This window comes from Paralichthys olivaceus, chromosome 6 (genome assembly GCF_024713975.1).
Source record: "Paralichthys olivaceus isolate ysfri-2021 chromosome 6, ASM2471397v2, whole genome shotgun sequence".
Taxonomy (NCBI): Eukaryota; Metazoa; Chordata; class Actinopteri; order Pleuronectiformes; family Paralichthyidae; genus Paralichthys; species Paralichthys olivaceus.
In genome coordinates this window covers 8,247,609-8,267,187 of record NC_091098.1, presented here as the reverse complement: position 1 = coordinate 8,267,187, position 19,579 = coordinate 8,247,609, and positions in this window count along the sequence as shown.

Genomic DNA, 19,579 nt, shown 5'->3' with positions numbered 1-19,579 from the left:
GCAGATCTGAATGAAAATAATTAAAATGTGGGTTCATAAGGGAGGCTGTTAGAGGTCTGCATACTGCTTGTGTAATTCTACTTTGTATGTTTGTACTCAACTTGTTTCCATGTAATTTTGTGGAGGGGCAGAGAGTGAACAAAGAAATAACCCATGTGCAGATCTTTTTACTTTTTTAACATTGCATTATTCAAAACATTCTCAAAAATCAGGCATGTTAAGGGGACTATTATCTATGAGTGTGTGAAATTTGGTGCAGATCCAAACTAAAATCTGGATCTAGTGACTTCAGATGTGGTTTGATAGGGGGCCTTAGTGAAGGTATGGAATCTACTACGTGACATTCTAGTTGCCATCTGAGTTTTGCAAGAGATACTTCACCTTGAGCAACATTTCTTTCAAACCTCAAGGGGGCAATTCCCATTTTCCGCACAGTAAACCATGCCTGGAGAGTTTGAGCTGCTGACCAGGTCACAGCTTGATGAGGCCAGAGGAACTCCATCATCAGCAGAAAGCAGACATTCAATCCAATGGCCCGAGAGTCTGGATACTTTCCAACCCTCAGCTGTAAGTTGAAATTCTATCTATAAATTACCATTTTGATGGAGTGGGTTGCACGTCACATCACACTCCGTCACTGTCATCATTAAACATGTAGGTCTAAACATACAGGGAAGGGGAATAAGAAAAACTTTAGTTTTCTCTTTATCAAACTACTCAGACAAACATGGCCTCTGTGTCTGCAGACAGTTGCAGCTGAAGCACACAGCGAGAAGTGTCTTTGACAGTCATTTGCATTTGAAATACAATGTTTTGTTTGTGGAGCTTGACTTGCCAGTCACGTTGCTGCAACAAAACAGGAAAACAAAAATGAATCACTGTACATTTTTACAGCTGCAAGTCGCAAATGAAATTAAAAAGAGGTGTGAGCTTCTAATGTGCCAACAAGGTTTCTCCTGCATCCAACGTACAGAACAAACGTGTGCATTGGATAATACCACAACCATCGCATGCTTTCACTTCTAATAATGTTTGATCACGGCCCATTACTGCAGAGACATTATTCTCTTGTACTTCATGAATACAACAGCAAGGTAATTTGTTAAGTACAACATCAGTGTCTACACTGGAACAAAGTCTAGTGTCGATAACACTTTAACAAAAACTAAAACAGTGGCAGCATCACACCAGAGATATTCATTTTAAACAAAGGCCAATGGAGCATATTCACTTTACAGCTTTCAAACTCTGGTTACTCAGAAGAACAGGCAGCAGTTTAATTAGAAAACTCTTGGCCCCCTCGAAGGGGGAGAGGGAAGAAGGAGGAGGAGAAGGAGGAGGAGGAGGAGGAGGAAACAGTCACTGATTGAGCATTGTGTTTTCAAACCTATATTTAGTCGACAAGAATCCAGGAAGAAACCTTAAACAGGAGGAAGACAGCTTGGAGATATGATCGTGTTGAATCAGAATTCTAACTGGACGAGAACACTATACCTGTACAGCTGGAAATACACGCTTAACCCTCAATAATTTATTTATTATTAATTGTTATTTTTACTTTAGTGTTGTCAATGTATACAGTGTCTACATGATTTTAATTAATTTCAATTGTTGATTGTTTATCGTTATATTTCAGTGCTAGATGATAAATGATGATATATGTGTAATTAAATATGTAAATATATTGGCACTGTCTGAAATCTGTCGTGACTTTCTCTTAAATGTAAAAGGTTTTTGTGGATCCTTCAGTGAGTAGTTTTAAAAAGTGCAACAGGCTCTTGATCTCTTGGAGACTCTTTTTTAACAGAATTCTGAGATGCATGACTCATCCATCCATCCATCCATCCATCCATCCATCCATCCATCCATCCATCCACCCATCCACCCATCCATCCATCATCCATCCATCCCTCCCTCTATATCTATCAGATCAGTATCAATTAAATAACATAAATTCACATGGCTCTCTACATCCGCTTCACATCGAAATAAACAAACCAACGAATCATACAAACAAGAAAGTCATGTAGTGCTCTACATGCTTTCCTCTGTCAACAGATAGTATGTTGCTAACTTAGTAACTTGCAAACAAATTCCAAGCGAAGATGAACTGTGTTCTGTAAGAAACTGAACAACAGGAAGACCCTCTGATGCCTGCAGAGAAAAATAATGCTGCACAATCACAAGTTGATTCGCATTAACTGGTGAAATCAGGATTTGGTGACATGACGCATCATTTGGACAGAAGAAATATATAATATTGTGTAGTGCATGTCCTGATTACATCACGAGTCTGCAGGTCTTCATTCAACCAGGTGAGTCCCACCTGCTAAAGGAGAGGGAGGAGCATGTCCAGCCCTGGTTGCCAGCCCGTTGTCACAGCTTGTCATGCAGCTGCCTGCACAAGCTAAATATGTTGGCTGTTTGGTGCGTGGCTGAGTTGCCCTGTCGATAACAAGCCCACCGGTGGCACTGACACCGGCCTCACTCTACCTGCAGTGGTATCGAGTAAATGCCATTATGCTCCCATGATGTCTTCCTATGGAGGGGGTGGGCCACCGCTGCCTGCTTGCCTGTGGTTTCGCTGTGTAATGAAATATGTCTTCCTTGATGTATGGCTGCAGGAGAAGCCCAAATCGAAAATTGAATCACACTAACTTAATTTGTGGTCGGGGCAATCAAATTACTTGTTTTGGCTGCAGCGCTGACGATGAATTCATCTTTGTGACAAAGCTGTCACGGCAGCGTAAAGGGGGCGGAGGGAGACGCAGCGTATATGTGTGTGTGTACATATACTGTATCAGATAATGGTGAGAAGAAGTAAACACAGGAATCTGCCATCAGTGGTAGTGTATGCGGTGTCGTGCTGGTGTGGTGACCACCAGGATTCTGAATTGTCCATCAGTAAGTACCGTGGAGTTTCCCTCTCATGAGTTTCATAATACCAGCGAGGAGACGTTTCTTCTTACTGCAGCCAATGAACAGAGCTGATGCAGGCAGCTTACGCAGGGTGGCTCTGCCCTGTGGAGTGGTTTGGAGAAAGAGTGTCACCAAGTGTAGACATCTACAGTATGTGTTCATTTCTGCTGCAGCTGAACACTTTGACATCTGTGCCTCAAGACCCAACACTTCATATGGCTAATGCAGAGCTTCAGTCCTCATTAAAATTCACTTTAATCTAAATGGCTGGAAGAAAACTCTTGTGGTATGTAACCATGGAGACAGAGTCAGTTTTATGAATCATATGGTTTGATTGAAATCTGTCTAAGAAATATCTGCAGTCATTTCAGTACAATGTAGGTGGGTGGAATTTTGTTTCTGGGCCTCAAAGCTCTGAAAAATGATATTTACCCGAGGTTAAGGGATCAACAGCTGTGTGAGGCTGCGTTTACATCTAACACACAGATGTTTATAAATGTTAAACATGGTCTTAGCTTAGTAGTAGCATGCCATTTAGCACTAAGGAAAAGCTGAGGTTGATCTTATTGATATTTCTGTGGGAGGTATCATTTATTTATTTATCAAAGAAACTGAATTTTAATTGTAAAAGTTCAAAAAAAGTCAAGAGATAATAAAAGTTATGATAAAGCCCTCCTGAAGATGAAACTCTGTTGAATTTCATTCAATCACCTTGATATTTAAAGTGTATATATTTTAAATTTTTGTACAATTAACATAATTTGTATAACTGCGTTTTAACAACCAGGATGGTTAAGTACATTGGCTCTTACATGCAATTAAAATCCTAAATATAAGCTATTAAATTCCATCCAATAGATGTTGAGATGATTCTTCATTAATCAGAAATATGGTGACTAGATGTGTAACCGCTAATGTTTGTGTTCATTTATTTTATTGTATTTTACAAATTGTTTACATTAAAATTATTTGAGACTGCTACAATTTTTTTTCATCAATCTCAAATTAAGGTAGAATATGTTCTTTCTGGTGTTGGTTTAGTTTTAGGATACATTTTCACACAAGACAAAAATCACAAGCTCAGCACGTGAGATGACCAAATAAACACTAGAAATCAGGGAGCTCCATATTCTGAGAAAGAGGTCACAGTAATAGTAATGTACTGTACCTCCAGCGGGTTGTAACGTGAGGGAGGAAGTGTGGCTGGGTCAAAATCAGCGCTGCCCTTGTTCTGGAAGCGAGGCTGATAAGAGGAGACAGAGAGGGTGGATTGGTGTGTCACTCCTTCTTCCTTCCCCTCACTTCACACTTTGTGAAGACCATCGCCGCAGGCGTGGAATAGTTACTCGCCAAATAAATCCCATAAAAGCAGAAATAACAGAGTTTTTACTCACTGAGGTGAACATGCCAAGCAGAATTAACGAGTTGCAAGATTTGTTTGCTGTTCAACCAATTTCCACAATTTAGAATAAGTGTGTGATGGACCATCGCAAATAAAGCCTGTCCATGCATAAGCACACCCCGCACATCCACAGACATGTTAAGTGTTAGTTGCAACACACATAAAGCACATTTCAAAGAACGGGGTCGCCTTTTTACCCAGCCAAGCAGAAAAGATGAAAAAAAATGTATTCAGTTGCCGGTCACCCAGCAACAAACACTGTTGTGTCCAAACACTTTCAACAGCTCAAAATCAACACAATTCAATGAACAAAACTAATGATTGTGGGTTTGAATGGTGCTCCTGGTCTGATAGTGGGAGTTTGACATGAAGCCGTTTGACATGATTCTCAGTTCATGATCATTTTATTCAGTCTTATGATTTTATTTTCACAGCAGGATTTGTCTAAATTTTACTGAAGGAATACAGAGGACACATAAAGGACAATGTCTGCATGGTTCCAAGTTTTAGCTTCTTCACCACAGAGGGTGTCTGATTAAAATCTTTGATGTTTATGATGGACGCTCATTTCAATAGAGTCTAGTTCATCTTCTGGGGCCTGTTGTAAGTCACTTTGGACAAAATGCTTCTGCCAAATAATGTGATGTAATGCTATACACTTAATTTCTAGATTTAATGTTGTATTTTTCCCAGAGTTCCACACAGCTATTGGTTCATTTTTGTACAATTAAGATGTGATTGGAAAAGTCAATGATACATCACATCCCAGTGTGAACTAGGCAGACATAAATGCAAACTTGGTGTTCACTGTGACAGATTAAGAGTGTGCTATCAACACATAGAAATGAATGGAAATAGATAACAAACTAGCATCATTGGCTACACGCTTAGTTGTGATGGGAAATCACGGATTGTTTTCAAAATGATCAAAGCATGTCCACTTCTTCCACAATGTATAGAAACGAAGAATATCCCAGATACAAGTGGCACCATCTTGCACTTTTGACTCCAGTATGGGCCAGTGTCTGCGTTGTAGTGATCATGGAGTGAAGCTGCGGTTACCAAGGTCGAGGTCAGTCTCTGCTCTCAATCAAGACCCTCGCTCTGTATTTATAGCATCAAATAATTCATCTAAACCAAACCTATTGGAAAACACTTCAACGTGCATCAGTGTCATAAAAACCTGCCTATAAATGATCATTGTTGTGAACTTTGACTTAGTCTGGTCCATGACCCGACATAAAGGGGAGGGATTTATGACCTGTACTGCAGCCAGCCACCAGGGGGCGATCTAAATGATTTGGCTTCACTTTTGGGGAGCTGTAGTGTCGTCCATCTTTATAAATACAATCGATGTGGAAACTGTGTTGGATGTATGCTGTGTTTTTCTTTTTTTCAGTAACTCACCGTGCATAAAATAAGCATTTGAAACGGGAGGTATGATAATTGACATTAGCTTGGCTGAGTAACAGAGAGGTAACGAGCAACTGATCATGTCTTTCAAGTCACTTGCAAAACACTTTCACTGAATGAGCTGTGACTGCGTCTGCTGTCAGGGGAGTGTGCAGCGACTTTACAGAGCTTTTATTTTACAGGAAACAACTGCCTGCTGCTTCCAAAAACAATGTTATGGGAGCAGTGAGAGTGAACCAATATGGTAAATTTATGAGCCAGACAACTCAACAATAACCTGAAACACATTATAAAGCTCTGTAGAGCTGCGAGGAGCTGCACATTCAGGTGATTATTCTCTGCAGGTTCAACACTACAAGCATTGTTTTCACATCGTGATTTAAGAAGTAGTTTGTAACAATAGTCCTGTTGGGTTTTACAGATCTTACCCAGAGTAACTGAAGAATAACAATTATATTAATGATTAAATTTAAGGGTGTAGGATTTAGGTGAAAGGGAACTATTGTCAGAAATTCAATGTAGAATAATTCTCATGATGTTTTCACTAGTTCATTTCATCTAAATTGTATGAATTGTAGTTTTCTTTACCCCAGAAAAGGCCCTTTATATTTGAATACTTTATATTTACATCGAGGGGGTCCTCTCTACGGAGGTCGCCGTGTTTTTTTACATTAGTCCAGACTGGACAAACTAAACATCTTCTGAGTTTTTATGACAACTGAAGCTAGCACAGGTTCTTTTTCATGTTTGGAAGGAGAGGGTGAGGTGAGGGGAGTTCAGCTGTAACATGAAACTTCAACACTAGATATCACAAAATTCTACACACTGTATCTTTAGATGATGAAATGTGTAGACAAAGAAAAGGACAATATTTCACATACTTCACATATTTAACAGATAAATAAAAGAGAAAGAAGGAAAGAGAAAACAATGTTGTTCTATAAATATTCATGTAGTTGCTTGTAGTATGCATGATTTGTAGTAGATGGTCTTTAAAACCTCTTGAATCGACCTTGATTCATATAATTTCTCTCAGTGACTTGATGCCACAGTAATACACTCGCATGCATCCCATTCATGTCTCATTAACAACCTCAGGAAAACAACTCTGGTCCTCTGATATCCTGACTGATTTGAGGTACACAGAAACTGCATTGCTTTAGGAGGCGGCAGCTTCCTAAAAATAGTCCCTATTTACCCTCTCGTGTTTTGTTGAGGCCCCGTGTCCTACAGTGACTCTTTGTGCCAGCTCACTGTTTCTGCATCACCAGTGTCACCTTTGTTCGCCTTACGAGGAAGAGAGTGAACAGATGAGTTGTTGCCAGAGAGGAAAAGGTGGACACGGAACGGTGAAGGGATGGGGCAATATTCAAAGCAAGAAGTGGGGTAGAGGGAGGGAGAGGAGGCTGCAGCAGAGTCAGAGATGAAAGAAGAGAAATTTGGAGGGATGAGGGGAGGACTTTGGAGCTTTAGAAAGAGACAGCTTTTAAGAAAGTGGTGGGGATGGAGGGAGAGTTTTAGAGGGAAAGGAGCTCTGGGGAGAGGACAGAGATGGAGTTATAAAAAAAGAGAAGGAGGGAGCAGGCAGACTGAATGAAAACATCTGGGAGAAAGAAGGGAGTAAAGATGCAAAGGGGGGGGGGGGGGTGTGTCAAAGAAAGAGAATGCTCTTTTGAGAGCCTTCCTCGTGTCCTGGCGGGGCACCACTCTGCTGTCAGGTCCACCTTCCCCGGACAAGGACTGCTTGTCACGTTAATGGCCTGGAAGGAAGACCATGTCACTTTATCACCTCGCTGCGACGCCAACATGGCCGTGGCTTTTGTCTCCTCAGCTCCCTCTCTGCCTCGCGACTCCCTGGAAGTGACTAATTGATCCTGGGAGACGGGTTTTTTGTGTCTCCCGGGCTGATGAACAATGTGAGAAAAAGCCGCTGATAAAGGAGAAAAAAGAAAGAGAGCAGGATGTGCGCCCAGCTCGGGATAATGTAGCCCACTGTCTGCTGCAGTGCTATCTCATTTCCCCACACAAAAGTAACATCGCCACTTTGTAAATGAAAGTCAGTCAGGCGAAGATGCCCCTCACGCTCCGGCGGCCCCTTCTTGAGATAATGGGCGCATGCACATTATTTCTGTAGACACAAGATCGACTGGAAAAAAAAAAGCTGTGTGAGTAGTAAATGAAATTCTTTAAAGTGTGTGTGTGTGTGTGTGTGTGTGTGTGTGTGTGTGTGTGTGTGTGTGTGTGTGTGTGTGTGTGTGACACTGATATCCAACTCTCCAAGCATTGCTAAGTATTCTCACAGGAATGCAGAGAATGATTGGTGACCTTATATCCTGTAACATGGATCCAATCGTTTCTCTGTGCGACTCCATATCTTGACTCATCCCGGCTGGATCCAATCCCTACCTGTCGGAAGCTGTCGGGGGAGTTATTGTTTACTCATCTGCCTGTTGATGCTAAATGCCCAAGGACGCAGCGGAGAGAAGGGGCAAAAAGAAACAGATGAGCAAACACGGGAGAAAAAGAAAACAGCTACATTTAAAGAAGGAGGAGAGGAAGGAGGAGGAGGGTTTGGCCACAGAGCGCCGGTGGAAGTAAGCCAAGAGAACAGAAGCGTGAAAAGCTATCTAAAGGAGGCGAGAATCTCCCCTCCTTCAATAGCTCTGGCCTTGTCAGATATGGTTATGCTTATTGGAGACAGAGGGGAGGGGGGTCAGTGCACCAGCATGCCTCAGAACATCACTGCGCCGGGGTTATGATAAGAATAGTGCACTGAATCATAGCTTACAGTGCAGTTATGTGTATGGATGATGCATGGTGAATGAATTGAAGATAAGGCCAGGGAGCTCGATAGGCCGGACACAGCTACACTTCTCCACGACACAGCAAGAATGTGTGTGTGTGTGTGTGTGTGTGTGTGTGTGTGTGTGTGTGTGTGTGTGTGTGTGTGTGTTTGTGTGTGTGTGTGTATCCATTCCTCCTGTGAATCACAATTTTCAAGGCTCCAGGATCCTTGGAAGGCTGAATTACATGTAAGAGGGATTTAAGTTTTCTTTTTTCATTGGCTCCATCTCCTCATTTCTCCTGTTGGGGACTGATAACCTCTGGAAGAAAATGGGCTGAAGCAGACATGAAGATATAAATGCTGCAACTGAGAGTGTACTTTAGATGATAAAATGTCATAGAATGATGAAAATACCCATTAGAGCCCAGATCTTCAAATTACCTCCTTTGTCCAGCCAAGAATCCTAAACACAAAGATAATATAATGATATGAAACAGAAGAAAACAGAAAATCGTCACATTCTAGAAGTTAAAACCACCAAAGGACTGAGGTTACCTGGTTAGCATGCTAACTTAAGTAGAGACCAGCAATAAAATCTGCTGAGCTAATAGTAATAGTAATAATAATAATCATAATAATCGTTAACTTTACACTTTACTTCAAAAAAGGAATGCAGCTCAGAGTTTACATGAAAATAGAAACTTTTAAAATGTAATTTAAAATAAGAAGAGAACAGGTTTTAAGAAACATGTTAAAATGACATTTAAAAGAAAAAGGAAATTAAATTAAATACAATTCAATTCAATATTATTTGTATAGCACCAAATCATAATATACATTATCTCAAAGCACTTTACATAGAAGGTCAAGACCTTAAAATCTTATTATTATAGAGAAACCCAACAGTTCCCACAATGAGCAGCACTTAGGCGACTGTGGAGGAAAAACTCCCTCATTAACAAGAAGAAACCTCTAGAACCAGACTCAATGTGGGCGGTCATCTGCCTCGACCGGTTGGGATAAGCAAAGGAAAAGGAGAGGAGAGATGGATGGAAAAGAGGGGAGAGATAGTGGGGAGCGGGAGGAAGGGGGAGAGAGAGAGGCGAGAGAGACTGGGAACAATTGAGCACCATCAGGTATCAGATGTAACTAGTTAAATGCAAACAATAACAGTGTAAAGACTATTAATTATTATTGATAACAGGCACAATTAATATAATAATTAATTACTGAAGTGTTGTTGTTAATAATAGTAATGATAGTTAAAGTTGTTGTCCTGGAGTTCTGGGGTCAGAGATATCTGAAATGAGAGAGAGACTATGGGAGAAAAAAGTGACATAGTTATTGGCATGTATTAAAATAAATAAATGACTGTGGGGGGGGCAGAGAGACAGAGAGAAGGGGAGAAGTGCTCAGTGGGTGATTGGAGTTCACCCAGCAGTCTAGACCTATACAGCCGAATGCTCTACCTCCTGTTCTACTCGTACAGACTCTTGGAACCACAAGAGAGCCTGTGTTTTGGGAACGGAGTGATCCATCTGGATAATACAGTGTTAGGAGCTGTTTGATATGAAGGGGCTTGATTGTTAATGGCTTTAAATACAAAAAACAGCTGTTGATGGTAATGGTGGCAAAGCAAAAACTTACAAGTAGCACCTTTAAAGAATATGTCCTGTTATGAAATGCCCTCTGAGCAATTCTCCTTTTATGTCCCATCTGATAACATAGAGGAGGCAGGAGGAATGACTTAGCCTGCCACCATATGACGCCTTCTCTTTACTTTCGGGGAGAAGTGATGTCGTCCATCTTTATAAACAGTCTATGGATGCTCCTGTGACTACAGCAGATGTACATATAGCTCCTGATGAAAAGACTGAGTTCTACATCATCTTACATCTGATATGTTGTCAACTGCCATTTTTATTTTAGTGTTGACATTCTAAGTGTGAAACACAATTACAGATGCTTCAAATTCCCACAACGCAAAGACAATGTTCCTCTGGCAATTCGCTGCACTTTGTAGAAATGGAAATTACAGTTGTGACTGTACCTGTTGGTGATGCTGCACAAAAACAACATGATGATTCCTGGAATCTCAATTTGCTGCTCGACTGCTGGAGTGTTTACTCCGAGGAAATTTAGCATCTTTTTTCAGCCGCGGATTAATGCACATTTGTTTTATTAGTATTTACGCAGGAAATGGCACAAAATACATTAAAGCGTCTACATTCCTGTTAATGAAGGAATATGTCATGCTGTCTGGTTTATTTATATTTTTCAACAGCACAAAACAAACATTTTTGCAGGATCAGACCTTTGTTACTACAGATATTCTGATTGATGTTGCAGGTGAATCACAGATGTGAGTCATGATGTAGTGACGTGGCCTGCACAACACCAGGGCTCCGGAAATTCACCTGTGAGGAATCCTTTATTAAGGTTGTTATTTACACCTTTTCCACCAACCACATAAAAATGTCTGCTGGGAGAAAGGTCAGTTAGCCGACTTGGTTATTGAGTGTTGTAATCCACGTTTCAAGCCAAGCCCAACGTCCTGCTTTTGAGAGACACGAGCTGGGACAGGCTGCAGAAACCCACCGAAGCCCCCCCCCCATGATTTAATCTATGGATTTAACCAGGGTAGATTAACTGTTATGAACCCACAGGAAAACATTAGCTTTTCCACCATTTTCTCAGAGCGCACCATCCCATATTGTCCCATTCCTCCCAGCTTCTCCCCTACCATCCCCCTCGCTCCCTCTTTCACACCCTAATCGTTGAGACTTACAGAAAAATCAATTTCCCCCACCACCGGCCCAATGTTTCACCACTGTGTCTGATTGATGACACGCAGACACCATCTCACACCCCGCTGCTTTTTATAGCACCTCAGAGTTGCTCGCCATTCAGCGCATTTTTATGGCAAATAATAACAGGAGATGTAATAGCTATTCCCCCCAGTGAGTAAATCTGAGCATGGAGACAAGAGGATGGGCCGCCCAGACAGCTGGAGGACAGTCCTACGTCAACAAGTTACTTAGGCTGAATGATTAGGTACATGGCTACGAAGGGCTCGGAGCAATTTCACAATCAGATATGAAGGCTGCCTCCGAGAACACGGGCATCCAATCTGAGCTCTCAGCACGAAAGGTGACAACAATGTGCACCACTCTGATGCTGCAGTGGGCCAGTTGTATTTCAAGTTTATCAGGTTAACCACAGCACAGCCTGCAGCCTCCTCACAGCCAATCACATCAAATAACCAGAAGCTTTACTCCACATGGAAAAGACATGGGAACCTAGTGCAGGCATGTGAGCTGATATCGTCGGTTTCTCCCGGAGTAAGGTTTTCACACGTCCTCTCAAAATGGCATGATCCCAAAAAGCATGTGTACACTGGCAGCTCTGTGGGGGAAAATACTGTGAGACAGGTCAGAGGACGACCGCAGACTCGTACAAAACAACAGGAAGGTCATTAATATGCAAGTAATGGCTCAACGGTGCGTGCAGAAGGATATCTGTAAATAATGAACCTGTCAGAGGACAGAGGCGCCAGCAGCAGAGGACCAACCACAACAGATCTGGAGTTTAGAGCTCGGTTACACCAACATTTAAAACCAATTCATCTCAGTTGAAATGTGGGAATTTCAAGGTTTTCATTTGAGCAATTGACCATTTGAAAACTCCTCTGACAGTGATGCCCAAGCTTTGGCATTAGATTAGCTGCGCCTTAGCATCACGTTTTATACAACCCAGCTCTACAGAAAGGGGAAGCGCTGCTTAAGTGAAACCTGAAATTCCAGGTTCTGGTCCCAACATAAGAGAATCTCATTCCAGCAACACGTTTCAATGCATCACCTGAGGGCAAGTGATGAAAATAAAATTAAAAAACGTGCAATATGTATCAAAGTGGAGAAATGAAGAATATCGGCAGATGAAAAACATACAGAACATGTCAATCGATGAGGAGACTGCAAAATCCCTCCATGAGATAAAAAACGTAAATTCTATATCTCCATCATGTTTTAGTCAATGTGGTGGTGGTTTAATGGCATCTGAGTGGAGAAATTAGCGCCACCAACTGTTGAGCTGCACACATTGCAGTAGTAGTTATACGTTTTTTGCCAGTTTGCACTAAATCTGGATGACAATATTATCGTTATTTTAACATAACATACTTAAAATCCAGCAATTAACCTCATCCTACAGTGTGATGTGTGGTTTGCTAAAAAGATAAGGGTGACACCACATTGTATGTTACAGCACCTCTCTAGAGACCAAAGGACACCTTCATATATATCATTAATAAACACATCAATGTCATAAAACCAAGCATTAAACTTGGATTAGGAGACACAAACACCTCAATAGAACATATTTAATAAAAATAATATTTCGAAAGTAAAACCCAGGTTAACAGTACATATGTGTGAACTCACATGTATACATTTTAATTTTCTAGTAGTGATGTAACTAATGCACATGTCTGTAAAACACTAAAAACATATAGAACCCTGATGTATAAATAGATATTTTAAACAGTAGAAGTTAGGGTTCTCAAAAGTTGAATTATCTGCAGCTCAGAGCAAAAAAACATTAACTACCCTTGTTAATTAAACATATTTTTAAGTGAGTAAATCTTTTTTTCAGCCAACACATGAAATATTAGTGTTGCAGTGAACGTGTGTCTCTGTGTCTGAGGGTCAGGCTGAATGTAACAGTGTAGACGGAGCGCTCTCTCTCTGCACACAGGTGTAATGGAGCCTCACTGCTGGTCAGGTGCAACCACATCTGCGCTGTGGAAAAAAAAAAAACTCAGGGAGTAAAACCGCGTGTGTGGTCGACTCCACTGAGCTGCAGAACCATCTGACATCTACATGATGAAGATGAACGAGCTGAAACAAGAAGGAAGCTCCAGTAGATCTCAAAGAATTTGTGTCACTGTTAAATCTAACACTTATCCTTCCGGTAACGGAGTAGAAATCTGACACAGCTCATGGACAGTTGTGTTTTCTGCTTGATGATTCAGTTCATTCTCCTGTAGATTAAATGTAAAGTTTTTTCAGGTTAGGAAACAGTCTTATTTTAATATTGCTGCCTCTTTATCACCAACAAGAGCAAAGGAGACAATCAGGGAGAAAACAGTTTTTTTTCTATGAACTATTCTCAATGTCTGTGTTTGATTCGACCTACGTCTGGGTTAGTGTATGAACAGTACAGAAACAAATTTTTTTTGTCATATTACATTTAGCAATCGTACAGCAACACAAGATATATTACCTCATCACTATGCACCCTGCAATCAGATGAGTCTTTTTTTCACTCCTTCTGAAACAGACACACGTCCTGACTGAGGTTTGTGTGACAGTAGTAGGTGGAAACACTTCTGCTTTTGTCCACAGAGGCACCAAAATCAACAAAAATGAAAAGGTTCTCTTAAGGGCTTTAAGAAAAAAATAAGAGAACTGGAGTCTGGTTGAGAGAGGAGGAATTCAGCTCAATAATCAATGGGAACGTGCACATATTCTGCAGTGGAACTATTGTCACAGAGCGCTCTCATCCTCTGCTGAATTTTCACTTGTTGTCTGTCTGCCATCTCTCGCTGTGATCCAGTAGAAACAAAATACAATAGATAAATGTCAAGGAGAATAGAATCAGTCCCTGCAACCGGTGCTGCAACTGCATCCACAGTGAATACATACAGTGTTTTAACACTGTTTTTGTTATTCAGGGATGGATTTGCTGAGCATGCAGACTCCCTGATCACATTCATAGTCACACACGCACACACCCACACACACACACACACACACAGTCACAGTCACACATACGACTCCAGACAGCCGCCCGCGCTGAACTGCAACCCACCGAACAGCTCTGCTCAAACTAATACAACATTGAGGTCACTGTTGGTCTGACAGTCCAATAACTGCATCAGGTTTGGAATAACATTAGCAGGCTCAGAGCACTGTCCTCTGAGAGCAACACAGCGTCCCGTCTGTGTCTCTGCTCCACACTGTTACTACACTGCTGAATGCACAGATGACTCAGGTGGCCAAGCTCACAGCTAATGAAGACCTTTACCTCCCCCTGACCCGCATCACATCACTGGGGGAGCAGAGTGCCGCAATACAAATGGTGCCACCAAACACTAACCAAAGCTCAACGCACTGCAAATCAAGAAAACACATGCAAATTGAAAAACAGGAAAACAACTTCATCAATCTGACGACACATGTGCTGTGAAGTTATTAAAGGCATTTCCCTATTTGCATATATTGTGTTTTTTTCTTAATTTACTTGTGTTTTCTTAGTGTTGTTTTGTGTGTTGGCCATGGGCTGATGGATTCCAGGTGAGAAACGTGTCACCACAACATGAGGGAATAATAGGCACAGAATTGTTGGGTTATTCTTAAAATATCTCCAATGATTCATGAAATACAAAAAGTAAGCGCCAGCTTCTCTCAAAAGTGTAAAGTCAAAATATTTGTTCCATGAGCCATTATGCACTCAGTATTTCTTTCAATGTAAGGTCTAAATAAAGCTATTGAAGATGCCATGTGGGGTTTTTAGTCACTAGAGGTGCTATTGAGCAATGTTTTTATGAGTGGGTTCTCACTTTGTTGGTATTTTGCATGTGTTACAATGCATGTGTGTACACATGATGACACATGAAAAGATACACTGAATGGGCTCAGGTGACAGGAATTCCAGGTGGAGAGAATCAGAAGAAATTTGGTCTGGAACCAATGTTGGGTCCAGATTATCTGATGGTGTGAGGGCTCACAGTCATTATAAAACCTCCTAAAATGCCCACAGAATCATTGGGGCCCTGACAATTATCGAAAATGCTTGATTTAGGATTTTAAATTACGATGATTACATCAGTACTTTCCGAGTCCAATCAACAGTTAACATTCCGAGCCTAATGACAGCTAGCGTGCTACTTCTGTTGACAGGTATTATAAAAACTCTGACCTGAAGAATAGATGACCTGTGTTGACCTCCTCTAACTGACCTTTTATTTATTAATCAACATTAGAGCAAGCAGTCGCTCCACGCCACTCTCATCGCCATTTTGTTTACATCTGCCTCTTCGTGCTTCCTCATGAGGTCACATGAGACGTGGGGTGGTGCGTCACTGCCTCTGGAGCAATCATCACAACAATAACCTGCAGTGTGCTATAGAAAATATCTGTGAAGATTCTCTTTATGTTCCATTCCATTTTAAAATGGAACCCAGGTTTCATTAGTTTGAATAAACAAGGCTTTATGACGGAAGTGTATTCAACATATTTGAAACAAAACACTGCTTTTAGCGAGAAACAGTGACATGATGATAACTTGTGTTTTGTGTCTCCTGGTTTGACATCAGCTCATCACTGCCACATCATCTCATCTTTGTCTCACCTCAGCTCGACTACAGCATCCAACCCTGTTTTTCTATTTAAATGTTCTATTTGTGTCAATAATTAAACTTGTAAACTGTGTGTGGGCATTGAAGCAGCATCATGTCAGTGTTTTGTTTTCCACTCATTAGCAACATCAAAAACTTGCAGGATATGTTTGGAATTATTTTATCATTTTATCATTTAAACATTCACAGAAAAAGCTTTTTCATCCAGATCCAAGAACTATTCTTAAGAAATCATTGACAAAGTTGAAAAATGCCTTATCTCACAATGTTCAGTGTACAGTGTGTAGAATCTTGTGATATCTAGTGTTGACACTGCATGTTGCAGCTGAACACCCCTCACCTTCACCCTCTCCTTCCGAACATGAAAAAGAACCTCTGGTAACTTTCAGTTTTCAAAAGGTGTTTAGTTTGTCCAGTCTGGACTAATGTAAAAAACATGGCGGCCTCCATAGAGAGGACCCCCTCAATGTAAATAAAAAGTATTTAAATATAAAGGGTATTTTCTGGGGTAAAGGAAACTACAATTCATACAATTTAGATGAAATGAACTAGTGAAAACATCATGAGGATTATTCTACATTAAATTTCTGCCAATAGATCCCTTTCACCTAAATCTTACACACTGGACCTTTAGAGACAGTAATAAATAACCCCAACAGTGAATGGGGTATTCCTTGCCCCAGTCTTTCACAAAATTTCATGAGCATCAGTTGAGTAGTTTTTGAGTAATCTTGCTGACAAACAAACATCTGGTGAAGACAATTATAAATATATAGGTTATGAACTACTCATTATATCTAATCACAAGCTTCCTCTTTGCAAAATATGCAACATATTAAGCGTTGACCTATTAAAGGTTCAGTGTGTAGAATTTAGTGACATCTAGTGGTGAAGTTTCATGCTGCGAACACACTAGTGAACACATCACTAGGATCATTTTTAATTTAATTTCTGCCAATAGATCCTTTTCACCTAAATCTTACACACTTTACGCTTAAATGGTCATGGTCTCAGCTATGGTATGTTCAGGTGTAGATAACATACGCACCAGTTAAATCAGCTGCTTGCTCTGTCTCGCACCAAAAGAATCACAGACATTATCTCACTGTGTGCAGCTTGAAAGCATCACTTGGTATTAAACGTAAACATTTCCAAAAAGAAACTACGTCATGGTGCAGTTTAAATGCAGCACTATGCAAAATATCCACAGCAGATTGAATTGGCCCAGGTTTTCATCTCTGGCCTGTTTCTACTCATGGTGTGCAGTTACAACAGAATATATATATTTGTACACGACTTGCTTTTATTCAGTCATCTCAGTAAGCTACTAACACAGAGTCTGTGCTGGAGATTTAAACAAACATACAACTTAAATTATCCCACTATTTGCTGCAGCTCTGTGACAAACAGATGATTATATGAGCAGCAAATCTTTGAGCATACATCTGTGTTGACCTGACTCAAAGGAACATTAATAGACACGGTAAACAAGGCTGAAGCTGGCAGGAGAACATGTTTGAAGTGTCCTCAGAGAGTAGCGGATCTCGAGCGGGCTAAACTGCTGTCAAGTCCATCGATACTGGCTTTACACCACAGTGCACAGAGACAGCCTGAGTCCTGGTTGCAGGCTTCCACTTTAAACAACTCCAGAGCCTGCTATCGAACCTCTCCAGGTTGGCCGTCGATATCACCGCTGTCTCTCCCTCTCTCGTCACAGCTGTTAGCCAGGCCAGAGGAGGGGGGGGGACAAAGTGCTCTCATTACCAGAGGAAGGTGGGAACAACATGGGAGCAACAAGGACTGGATTGTTGTTGGGAGAGTTTGGTGAATCCAGCTACTGCAGCTCTGGACTCTGTCTGACTGAAATCAAACTCTGCAAGTATCTCCTTGAGCTTCTAACACAAGGTCTCCACACTTCAACACTATATACTTTCAATGAGATTCACTGCAGAGCCCTCAAATGTGACAAAGACCTGCTCTCCGTCCCTCATCTCCAGTCATTCCTGATGAGAAAGTGAATTGTGTCCTTGAAACATCAAATTTAGTTTGATGCTTCTCTGAACTGAAGGTAGAACGGTTCCACTTCCCCACTCCTCACCCTGAACGCCTGTTGTTGCACTTGTACGTGACTTTGGTGAGCGGGGACGATCTCCTGTGAGAGCCTTGTATCTGACTGATGGTCACAGCATCGTCAGAATCAAGTTCAGCAGGTTCAAGAGTAATGTCGAACTGTAGAACAGTTAAAAAGATTAAAAATTCATTAAACCAAGCATTTATGTCAGATTTAGAAAGAATTCTAAATAGAGTTTTGTGTATCTGTTGGTGATCATGGGTAATATGTGTTTCAGCTCTGTGTGTGGGACTACACAGTCAACATATTGATAGGCTTTTTATTTTCTCTTCATGAAAACCATTTCACTCCTCGGCCACTCAGCCCGACAGAGTGAGTCAGAGTGTGGCTGCAGAGGGCTAAAAGTTACATAGTGTTGTTTTAAAACTAATTTTACATGTCAGATTAGTCACTGCAGTACTGTTGCTTAAGTGCTCTATAGTCATGATGCATAATTGTATTATACCTTATAAATTACCCATTAAATTAACAATTTGCTGTTTTATTATTGTACTTTAATTCACAAATACAGTTCTCACTATGTGACCAAAGTGTGCATACATCAGGACGACCAGATGGGCCCGAGCAACAGTCGCCCGTTTCCAGGAAGTGACCGCTGTCTGTGTTGTTGTGAAGAGAGCTACAGTGAGAAGTCGTCTGCTCGACACAGGCAGGAGATAAGACTGCGGTGGCTGCGGCTAACGACTCGACAAAGATCCTACATTTCAGATAAGCAAAGCCCATAACGTTGTTGGCACAGTGACCAGACTGTGTTGAAAGGACAACTTCTCTCATCCAAGGTCAGGAGGTGCAGTCAAGTTGTGGTGGTGAGAGAAGTGACTGAGTTGTTACATGTTTCCATCATCACCTACTACTCTGTGCCTCACCAGGACTTATCCTGCTCCGTCCAGACATGTGAACATATTGCTCAACAGATAAATATTGGATATCAAATATCTTTTATTATTTTTAATCTAAATTTGAAACAGCCTTAAATCTTTTATTTATCTTCTACTTTGCCGAAAAACAGTGTCTTCCTCCCTCTGGATTGGCTGTGAGCTGCTGCACCCAGTGAAGGAGTGGAAATGTCTTGGGGTCTTGTTCTTAAATGAGGGTAAAATGGAGCATGATATTGATGGGGACTTTGGTGCAGCATCAGCAGTAACGCAGGCACTGCACCAGACTAATATGCAGGGTGTTGAGCTTGAAGGTGAAGCTCTCAAGTTGACTGTGGATGTATGTTCCAACGCTTTAGGTAATGACAGAAAAAATGAGAGGGGCAGGACATAAACGGCTGAAATAAGTCTCCTCCATAGAGTGGTTGTGCTCACCTCAGGACCAAGTTGTGACCATTCTGACATTTGATCAAGACGCCTCCTGGGTGCTTCCGTCTGGGGATTTTCCAGGCATATGACTGGACACACTGTGATCGACTCAGATCATGCTGGGAGCAAGACACATCTCACCTGGCTTGGGAACACCTTGGGCACCCCCCCAGGGTGATTTGGATGACATTGCTTTGGAGAAAGGCAT